The sequence below is a fragment of the Elaeis guineensis genome, chromosome 12 (genome assembly GCF_000442705.2).
Source record: "Elaeis guineensis isolate ETL-2024a chromosome 12, EG11, whole genome shotgun sequence".
Classification (NCBI taxonomy): Eukaryota; Viridiplantae; Streptophyta; class Magnoliopsida; order Arecales; family Arecaceae; genus Elaeis; species Elaeis guineensis.
Genome location: NC_026004.2, coordinates 87,140,402 through 87,152,364, shown reverse-complemented (window position 1 = coordinate 87,152,364; position 11,963 = coordinate 87,140,402). Strand labels below are relative to the sequence as shown.

Sequence of the window (11,963 nt, the reverse complement as noted above, 5' to 3'; positions counted from 1 at the left end):
ATAAGAAGATAAGCAGTGATCAGATATTAACCCAGTTGTGGTGCTCTTAGAACAACAATGCCATAATGAAGGAAGAATAAGTTGCATGTAGCCATCATCTCTTAAGAATATACATGGCTTGGCTTTGGGTTAGAATATGGTAGACAAAGATGATACGTATCCTCCTTGAACCACATAACAAGCAACTAATTTGAGAATAAAGAACGCAACAAATATAACCAGTGATCAGGAGTTAATTGACCCAACTATGATTGTTTTTCAGATAATGAATAAGTATTGAAGGAATTTATTAGTTATATAAAGCATCATTGTCTCTTAAGAACATACATGCACTCAATAACAGATTTGACAAGCAACCATCATTGATATTTATCAAAGGAGTAGAAATATTGACATCCACAACATAGCTTATACCAGTCTGCAAATCTAGTGTCGACAAATAGTATCTACCAGCTAGGATATTAAGAATGACCCATATAACATGAGTTATTTGCTTTTAGTACTAATAAGTAATACCAAACTCTTCTCCTATGTGTTGATCTTAAAAATAGGTAAAAATCTTGAAAGGAATGAACAAATATATGCTTCTAATTAAACTATCTACCAGTTTTGCCGTACCCAATGTACCGTACCGGTACCAAACCAGTATGCAATCTCATATCGTACCGATACTCAGTATGCTTCACAACCTCGTATCATACTGCGTACAACAATGTAACAGGATGGTATGGGTCTGGTAATGGTGAACCTTGCTATCTACTCCTTATGAACTTCTTTATTTGAAAAGGAGCAATATTTAATAATGAAATTTCTAAAAGAAGTATGATTAACTTACCCAACAGGGACTTCAAGGTTGTCCAATGCAATTTAGCCTGGGAAAGATGAGAAGAAAACAAGCAGCAATGAGGAGACAAAACATATGCCATTGGAATGAAGCATTAGCATAAGAGAATCAAATTTGGAGGAGCTTAACTATTTATCTATCTAAAATTAGCACAGATCATCATGGAAACAAGTCAATGCTAGTAGCAATGAATGTAGGATTGCTTGTAGCAAAATGACAAATAAGCTAAGCTCACTATGATCCTCAAGAGATGCAACTGCTCTCAAAACTTCATGAGTCAAAAGAAAAAATAGAGATAAAAATTGTCATCCTAGAACATAACTGTTTGACAAGAAAGTCTATCAGATTATAAACCAATAAACAAATATATCTGGAAAAGCTTTAGCTTAACCAAACAGAATCGAAATCCGCCAATAATGAACAAAAGGTTTCATTAAGCTAGATGCAACTATATATAATACATGTCTATACATATCAGCCAATATAATAGCATCTAAAAAATGATCCAGTTTCATTAACATAGGTTGTTTGATGTATGTGATGGCTTTTCCTTGACTATATTAACTAACAATTGGTTTGTTCTTTTAGAAATCCTATTGACCTATGAAGGAAATCAATGAGCTGGCCTGGGATCAAGTCATGTATTTTCGTGGCCTTAAATTTATCAATGCCTCTCTATGTGCAGGTACAACCAGCAATTGACAGTCCAAGATACAATATCCCATGGCTTGCAGCTCTCTCCTCTATGTTCATGTACACAGGAAGAATGAAGAACAGATCCTCACCTCGAGGTTGCTTAGGAATAAATAGGGGAATGGAAATAAGAAAACAAAGAAAGAGAGAAGGCTTCTCTCACTCGATTAAGAGGAAGATAAAAGAGAAAATAAAATGCAAACATTACAGAATCTACAGGGATTTGAATGCACTCAGCTGTATTGGACTCTAACTGAAAGCCGACAAAAAGTAGACCCCTTATCTGAATGTTGGTTGTGATGGGCACAAAGAAGAAGCGCCAAGAATCCTCATAAAGGGCTTTCTCAACATTCAACAAGCCACAAAAAAAAAAGTAAAGAAAGATCTTAACTGGATTCCAACATTTGAAAAACACTCACACAGGTTCCCGTTATTGATAGCCTGCAGAAAGCACAAATAGAAATGGAAAATGCAACAAACAAAAAAAAAGAACCCACATATCAGAGGATCCTTCTAGGACAAGGTGAGGCCAGTGTGCACACGCCTGTGGCATGAGGCCCAAAAGACCATGTTCCACTTCCACCAAAGGGGCAGCCAAGGAAGTCTCATATATGTGCATGAAATTCTATGATTTTGCAATAAAATAGCAAGAAATTTTTAAGCTCAGAGAATTCCAACACTCACAGAAGGGGGAGAGAGAGAATATAACATCTAGAAAATTCAAAAAAAAATCAATAGCTCAAATTCCATCACATTTGACTCTTCATACAAGCATATAAAGTCCGTCTCACAACTTCTATTAGAAACTAAGATTGTACCAGTTCTTTCAATCTTAATGACCTTTTGCAATGAAAAAAATGAAGTCAATAAAAGGCAGAAGCAAACATGAGCAGGCTAAGAGTACAAATCTCATTATGATCCTTAGAAATGATAAACAAATCTTTGAGATTGCATTTGTTTGATGTTGTCTCTCATAATGAAAACAACAATTCTATCATGGATGCCTTTTCCGTCCCAAAACTTTTGAGGATGACTGAGGTCCTCTTCTCACTTGGCTGGACGATCCTTCCAATATTCGACCCACATCTGTTCTACCTTCTAACAATTTCTCTATCCCCCTTTCTTCTCACCATTCACTAAGGTTCTCTTCCCCATAAGCATCCAGCGAAAGTTCCAACCACACTGGTGAACAAATAGCAATACTTTCAGACAGTCAAATAGGTAAAATCAGGTTAAATGTTTTTCCCGCCATTTAGTCAGATATATACATTTGAGTATCCAAGAAAAAAACCAAATATGTATCAAGAGCCCATAATACATAATATAAAATGTCTAGGCACCAAAAAAGAGGTCCACATTACTTGAATGGTATTGAAAAAAGGTGCTCATAATCTATGAAACAAATTTCAATATACATGCTCTAGAGCAACTCCATAAATTTATGCATAACAACACATCTGACTAGATATTATAACATGCCATATTGCAGGGGTATGGAAATAAAACAAAATTTTAGTGATTCAATCTGTTCAAATGAAACACTATTTTGGCCTGCTTAACATCCATGAGATTTAACTTTGAATGTTGAACATGGCAATCAATAACGAGTAGTCATTCAAAATATTCATCAGATGTGTTCAAACCGAAAGTAATGGTGATCAATGTTTTGCTAATGAATGATTATAAGCTTCATGAAGTGCACTTTATGACTAAACACTTGAAGCATGCAAAGGATCAACTCAGCCATACTCTTTCCCGACCAACCAAATCTTAAAGAAAACTCATCAAAATTACACTACTAGATGATAATCATAATAACAGTAATTCACAGAGGTGGTGCATAATCCCATTCACAAAAAAAAAAAAACTTTTACTAGTTACCACTTCAATCTTACTATTTCTGTTTTGAACGCATTTATTTAACCTTGCTTAAAGCTCCTGCTTGGTGCAATGATAAAAGGTTTGGATTGACAAGGGCAATAACAAGAGATCAAGTCTGTGGCATCCACTTTGTGCAAAAGATGCCAAAGGTTAGGTCAATCCCCAATCCAACCCTCTCAGAACCAGGATTGCAGAGACCATAACTGGACAATGGCCTCGAATTGCGGGGACCAAACTAGGTAATGTAATCTACTTAAACTTGTGCATGTATGTGAGAGAAAGGTGCCGAGGAGGCAGATGAAGGGAGCATACCTAGTTGTGGTTGACAGGCAAAGAAGGGAAGAATCGAGCTCATATTGTGATCAGTGTCGAGAAGGCTAGCTTAATGCCCTTATATGGAGGCCTGAAAATATGCTCGTCCAAACCTAGCCTACATTAGCCTAGAGCTTAGGGCCAAGACTAGTAGAGTCATGCACTCATGTCCTAAATTTATAGAAGCCTCGGTATGTGCAGATACTACCAGAAATGGACAGTTTAAACTTTAAAGTATGGTTCAGAGTAACAATATCAATTCCTGTATAGATACCATGCTAGTAAAGTATCCATATGGATTAACTTGTGGTACCAACACTTGATATGCCCCCATGCTAAGTATCGATTTACTACCTAAGCACCTATGTGGCATGATATGCCCGGTACCAGGCAATTCAATTCAATGCAGCAAACCATTCTTTCAAGAAACATAAAACAACTGAACACAAGCGTATAATACAAAATATACAATGTCTATACACTACACAAAAGCCATATAGCATAAATGGCATTAAAACAAAACAGATTGATTCTAAGTGCTTATAATCTATGAAACAAACTTCAATATACTTGCCAAAGAAAAGATCAATAAGTTTAAGCATCGGTGGTGAATCCAATCCTAGCCATCTGACAAGATATCAGAACATGTCATGGTGCAAGCATATTAAAAGAGAAAAAAAAGATGCTTGCAAGGGCCTCCTCAACATGCAGCAAGCAAAAAAAGGGAGAAAAAAAGGCCGTAATTGGCCTTCAACATTTGAACACACCCACACAAGCTCCTGATATCAGTAAGCTTGATGAGAAACAACATGAAAATAAGGCACTAAAAGAAAGAATGTTTTGAAGTTTACAGAATCAGAACAGCCATTCAAAACAAAAGAGGCAAGAAAATATCTAGAAAAATCTTCAAAAAACAAAAATCTATAGCTCAAATTCAAACATGTTTAACTCTTCATACAAGCATAACAAAAAGTGTCTCGACTTATATTAGAAAGTATGATATCCGTACTTGTTTGAATCTTGATGATATTTTGGAATAAAAAATATAGACAATAAAGGGTTGAAACAACCTTTGGTTAGCTAAAAGTACAAATCACATCATGAACCTTAAGTTTTAGGCATGATAAGCACCTATGACATTGCATTTGTTTGAATTATCTCACACCAAGAAGATGGCAAGTCTACCATGAATGCCTTGTTCTTTCAACAAATTCTATAGATAACTAAGGTCCCCTTCTTATTTGAAGTGGATGATCCATCCACATTTTCACCTTTGATGTATCACTACTCATTTTCCCCTCCAAATACTCCTTCCTTTCTTTTCACCATGCATTAAGGTTCTTTTTCTCCATGGACATCCGAAAAGAACCAATAATAAATAGCAAACTCATAGACTGTTACATTGGCAAACCAAGGAAAAAACAGGTATAATCTTTTTATGCTGTTTAATTAAGATATGTACATGAATCTAGCTAAGAAAATAACCAAACATAAGCCCAAAATACAGAATATAAAATATCTATGAGCTGAACAAGAGGTGCATGCCATATTGCGTGAATGGCATTAAAACAAAACCAACTAATTCGAAGTGCCTATAATCTATGAAATGAACTTAAACATACCTGATCTAGGGCAAGCTCCATAAATTTAAGCGTGGATGGTGGATCTGCTCCCACCGACGATGCCATCTGACTAGATACCATAATATGTCATGTTACAAGCATATCGAAGTTAAACAAAATAGTGGTTCTACATTGTCAAATGATACAATATTTTGGCCTGCTTAATATACATGACCTCTAATCTGAATGCTGAAATACTACAGTGATCAATAATCAATCAAAACATTCTTTAGACATGCCTCTAAGTTGAAAGCAATGAATTAAAATTAATGTTATAAGCTTCATTAAGTACACTGATTGATGGTTTGAAGTAGATCAAGGATCAATCCAACAATAACCAGCCAAAGCTTAAGAAAATAATCTACACACATTGAACCACCGAAATTATCCTACCAGATGATGATCCTACTAGTTGTAGTTCATAAGAAAATGTGTAATCCCCTATAAGATAACTTTTCACCTGTTACTCAACTTCATTTCTTGAGTCCCAAGAAGAAATTTTGTCTCTAAATCTATCTCTAATTTTTTTTAGGGGGCATCTATTTGGACTAGTAAAAGAGAAAAGTGCCAAGGAGGTGGGATGGGGAAGGTAGGTACCTGGTGGCTGCCGGTAGGCAGAGGCAAAGAATGGAAGATTATTTGAGCACGAGGTATGCACAAAAGTAAATGGATCAAATCTTTACTCTACTCCAACGAAGAGGCCTAGCCTAGGCTAGTCTAGTGAAAGGAACTGCAATCTTCTCTTACACAGATGCATAAAAACCAATGATGATCAAGAGAAGAGCGAGGGCATTCAACAAAAAAACACACACAGCAGCTATCCAAGAACCATGTCTCCGAACTGGCTCCGCAAGGAAACATGGTTCCGAACATCCCAAATCGTAGATCAAGAGAAAATAAAACACTTCCATCACACACACACAGACACACAAGAGAATAAAAAGGGTTCCCAAAAGCTAAATTTTTAATTAACATACCTCATTATAGTTATTCGGATTAGGTTAGGACCAGCTAGATGTTTTCTTTGGGAAACAAAGATCTAAGAAAGATGAATATATAGTTACATTTCAAACCCTTGCGTCAACGAAAAGAAGCTCCTTTCAGATTGAATTGGACAGAGCTAGAGTTCCAGGAATACTATATCATTTACAACGCGTGAATAGCTTGGGGTTCAAGTGATATCATCCACTCCTAAAAGGTAGAAAGGATTTCAAGATGTGATCATCTATATAAGGAAGAACTTCATCAACCAGATTAGTACCAATGGAGTAAAGAGCATTGATGACGGTAAGATTATAGTACTTGCTTCCTCGGGATGTGGAATGAAGGATGCCAACTTCCGCGCTACTCCTCTTCTGACGGAACCAACCCCATCACCATTACAGCCATTGATGATAGAGAGAAATTGCTCTCTTGCAAGAGATCTTTGGAGAGGAAGAGAGGGGAAAAGAGCTTCGTTCTAACATTCGCTTGTCATTATTCCTGCTTTCCAATTTCTTACAAAATTATTTCCTATCGAAATAATTACAGAAAATATTTTAAAAAAAAACAAAAACAAAAGCCCTCTCTTTCTACCCTGCATTACCATCGCCCTTCCCTCTCCCATTTCCTTTTGTAATTCCCCGCTCTTCTCTCGCGGTGCTTGCAGGCTTCTCCAATCCCTATTTCGTTATCTTTTTATAAATCTTGTGGTTAATGCCTTGAGGAAGAGAGAAAGGTGGGAAAATGCAGAAAAATTTCCTGACCAGAATTTGGAGGTGATAGGTTCTCACCTTTCCCAAACTGCGCGGTGTGGTTGAGAGGGAGACGGCGGCGACGAAGATGTAACTGTGGTTGATCGGGAGAAGACGATGAAGAGAGCAACTGCCGGCGACAATTTGGATTGGGGCAGTTCATAAGGGAGGGGAGAGGAGGATAATGGAGGGGAAGGGAGGCGAGGGTAAGGAAATTAATAAACCCTTGTTTGAAAAGGGAGCGGAAGGATAAAGAAAGGTGCATACTTTACTTTTATTTGGATACAGGGGCTGAGAAGAGGATACGAAAAATTTTATATATATTTTAATAAATATATTTTTTATTAATAAATATATTATTTAATATTTATAATATTTTGATAAATATCTATTCTTTCTGACAAATATGCTATTATTTTTTTTAAATTTTTTTTAACGTTCATATGAATTTATTCGAGAATGATTTTAGCTTTTTGAAATATCCATTCCTTTTGATAAATATCTATTTTTTTTGGGTTCATGACTCAACTTTCTGATATAATGAATTTCACTCCTGGATCATATTCAACTTCATCTATAATGGCTAAAATAATTTATGTTCAGTTTGATGACCGTTCTGAATCATCATCATCCGAATTTGTATATCAGTGGCCATTTCTTTGATTTTGCTATTATACTAAAGGAGAAAATTTGCTCATAGTGGCTTTTATGAATAATATTTATGTATATCCTAAAATATTAGTTCTTTGAGATATTTGTTCATATCTAGATTAAATAAAAAATTAATATATAAATTTTTAGATAATTTAACTAAAAAAAATAAATTTCTAAGTAGATTGACTAACCCACTCCGATAAATCCAAAGTTGGTGGTGCATTTGGACTCATGGCCTTTTTATATCACCGTAGAAGTGTAACTTGCTTCAGATCTCCTGATAATTGCATCACAGGTTCAATGTACTCTATCGCTTTGTATGAAGACCAGCAGTTACTTTTATGTTTTATCTTAAGCATGTACACAAAAATTTCAAAATTTTTCCATAGCATTTTCTTCCATACTTAAATATTTTAGCCAGCATAACATAGCTTTTAGACACCTTCTACATTACAGGTAGGCTATGAACAGATCCAAAGAAATGTGAAATTTCCATCAACAAACTCATTATAGGTTAGCTGATCGATAGCCTCGGGTTGACTAGTAACTTGAACAACAATTTGGCCTAATACTCTCAGACATGATATTTTAACCTATAAAGCGACTATATTAATTTATAAAATACATAAACAATACTCATGTATTATAATATATATAAAAAAAAGAAAGCAAATACATAATGCTGACAGCTATATACATTAACCATAACATACCGTACAGCTACACACCCTGAATAAATTGGCATTCATAGCAAAAAGGTATAATTTCATAGCAAAAGCATCACAATACCACATGTCAATATAAAAAAATCATTCATTATCACTAACCATAATATCATAGAAATGTCATCACTACACCACTACAATAAAATAAAAGTAAAATGTCATCACTACAAACTATAATATCATAATATAGAAATGTTATCACTACACATATCACAATCCAACAAAATATTATCATACACCAACACCAAGTCCAAAAATTAAAAGCTAGGTGGAGAGGAAAAAGTAGATGGACTAGAGGGATTGGCACAAAAAACCATTCAGATCAAAAAACTTTTACGCCTTATCGTTGGTAATCCAAGCATGTTCTCAATTTATCGGGATTACCTACAAGAAAGAGATAACATTCGTCAAAAAGACTGTCCTCAATGCTTAGCTTCTAGAACTAGAGCAGCAATCTCATCCTCTTTAATAGGAAGCCAGTATTTTTTTGTTGATGCTTCAATAGCATCTGCAACACTCTTAAGCCCATCCCTCAAAATTTCAACTTCATCTATCTTAGCTTTTCCCTTAACTTTTTTAGAGGATACATGTCACGCCCCCGACCCGAGATTGTGAATCGAGGGTCATGGCAACCGCCGCATACTTATAGAATACTTTTCCCATAAGTATGCAAGGCATCTCATCATGATATCTTCACAAACAGTTAAATAAATTTTTCTTTATTCAATAATCAAACATTGGTTCAAATAACAAATCAAAACTAAGTGTTCAAAAGAAACTGTCTGACAAAGTCAATACTAAAAAACAAAACTAAAGGACTTGAATCAATTCTGAGAAAAATCCTAAATTAATGAGTTAACTCCATCTCTAATCGCTCTCCCAACCAAAAACCCGCATCACACTAATTTTCTGGATCTGTAAGAAAAACATAAAACTTATCATGAGCTAAATAGCCCAGTAAGCAGTGTATACCTTTAACCGAATAATCAGGCAAATAATACTATGCATAACAAATCAATATGTAATTTCATGAAATCATAATCATACTGTCAATCATATATAAAAGTCAATTCATCATAATTTCCAAATATACTTTTCTTCTTAAATTCATCAATTTCTTAAATTCTTCTTACCAACCATGACTATGACCACATTATCCCTGTGGCAGGGTCATAATACCGCGTATCTGCTTGCGGTGGGCTGCGAATCATCTGGCAGCCAAGTCCTTTGGAACCGCTGGTCTAACTGGCGGTTTTGTCGCTGGTCTATCTGACGACATGTCGCTGGTCTCACTGGCGACATAAATCCTCAGGACAGTCAATTGCCAACGTATATGCCTCCATTGGCAGGGTCCTCAACACAGTCAGGTTGTCAATTTCATATTGTCTTCCAATTCATATATTATTTTCAAGAATAATAAAATTAATTGATATTCGAGTAAAATCAATTATAACATTCTTTGAGATCATATATCATCATAATAATTGCTCAATAAATAACATCATTCAATAAATAATTTTCTACAATTAACTTTCATCATAAATAATTCCAACAATTATTTCAATGAATAATTTCAATCACAAGCATGCATAAATTTATTTAATTCATAATTTATCAGATAAATTCAGTAAAAATAAACACTACTTACCTCAAAAGAAAATCCAAACTAGAAATTCTAAGGGTCTCGAAAATCCTTCTCTGAACCTGATATGTCAAATATCATATTTTAAATCAAAATTTTATCGAATTAAAAATAACTAAATTATTAAAAATCTAATGTCTCCACGAGGATCAATTCATCGACAGCATCCCGATTTTTTTTTTCGAATTAATCCACGGACATCCTAATTTTATTTTTATTTTTATTGCTAATTTTTTTTTATTTTTTAATAAATTAATTCCATAAATCCTAAAATCTAAAGAGAGAGAGAGAGAGTTTCTCTCTCTCCGCCCCTTCTCTTTTTTTTTTCTTTTTCTTTTCCTTTTTCTTCTTTTTCTTTTCTTCTTTTTCTTTTCCTTTTCTTCTTTTTCTTCTTTTTCTTTTCCTTTTCTTCTTTTTTTTTTTCTCCTTCTTCTTCTTCTTCTTCCCACGTCGGAACAGAGGACTCTTGGTCCTCAGGCCTTGAACGACCGTTCGGGCCGCGGCTGCCACGACGGAGGCCGGCGGCTGACGGGGCCGCTCCTCCGGTCACGGAGGAAAACATGGCCGGCGATCAATTCCAATCGCCGGCGTCGGAAATTCACGGAAAATAAGCCCCAAAAACAGAGTCTTTTCCCGATCAAAAAAAATCGGCGACGTTCATCACCGGCCACCGCGCACAAACGCACGGGGGAAAGAGGAAGGAAGAGGGAAAAAAAGAGAAGAACTTACCTCGGCCTCTTGGGACCTCGTCGGAGAGAGAACACGGCGAGAAACCCAACTGTGCCCGCTGCTCTTCTTCGGGAAAATCGGAGAAAAAGAGAGAGGGAGGAGGCCGATCTTCGGTCTCAAGGGGGAGGGGTCTACTTATAGAGGACCCTAGGACTCCGAGGGATCCTAGGAGTCTCGATTTTCTTGGATTTCGCCGGAGAAGGAGACTCCCATCGGGAGTCTTCTTCCCAGTTTTGAATTCCTCTGTTTTTTTTTTTTTCGTTTTGGGCTTTTGCGGGCTGTAATGGGTTTGGGCTATAACATTCTTCACCCCTAAAAAGAAATTTCGTCCTCGAAATTTTTCATACCTGTAGTCTCGAAGAGCTGGGGATATTTTTGCTTCATTTCTTCCTCTTGCTCCCAAGTAGCTTCTCTTTCTGAATGCCGACTCCACTGTACCTTGACATAAGGAATGTTGCGACGTCTCAGCACCTGTTCTTTACGGTCTACGATCCGTATCGGGTATTCTTCATATGTTAGATCCTTCCTGGCTTGTACTGGTTCAAGTTCCACAATGTGACTTGGATCTGATAAATATTTTTTTAACATAGAAACATGAAAAACATTATGTACTCCTGCAAGTGAAGGGGGTAAGGCAAGTCGATAAGCCACCTCACCAATTCTATCCAAAATCTCAAACGGACCCACATATCTAGGATTCAATTTGCCACGAATGCCAAATCTTGAGATTCCTTTTGAAGGAGATACTTTGAGAAACACATGGTCACCGACTTAAAATTCTAATTTTCGTCTCCTGTTATCTACATAGCTTTTCTGTCTGCTTTGTGCTGCCCGAAGTCGATCTTTAATTAATTGAATCTTCTCAACTGCTTGTTGAACAAGTTCGGAACCCAATATTCTTCGCTCACCAACATCATCCCAGTGAATCGGTGATCGACATCTTCTACCATATAAAGCTTCGTAAGGTGCCATACCAATGCTAGCCTGATAACTGTTATTGTAAGCGAACTCAATCAAAGGTAGATGCTCATCCCATGAACTTTTCATATCCAAAATACAGGTTCTCAACATATCTTCTAAGATCTGAATAGTTCTCTCTGACTGACCATCAGTCTGTGGATGAAAAGC

The 11,963-nt window shown here is 36.1% G+C and overlaps 1 long non-coding RNA gene across 1 annotated transcript; it reads right to left on the bottom strand.

Moving 5' to 3' along the window:
* Positions 1-2,699: 2,699 nt before the first annotated feature.
* LOC140852880 (uncharacterized) lies at positions 2,700-7,351 on the bottom strand. Its single transcript, XR_012135854.1, has 3 exons — positions 7,125-7,351; positions 5,353-5,422; positions 2,700-2,719 (listed from the first exon to the last, which is right to left on the bottom strand). It is a non-coding gene; the product is annotated as an uncharacterized lncRNA (long non-coding RNA).
* Between the last annotated feature and the right edge of the window lie 4,612 nt (positions 7,352-11,963).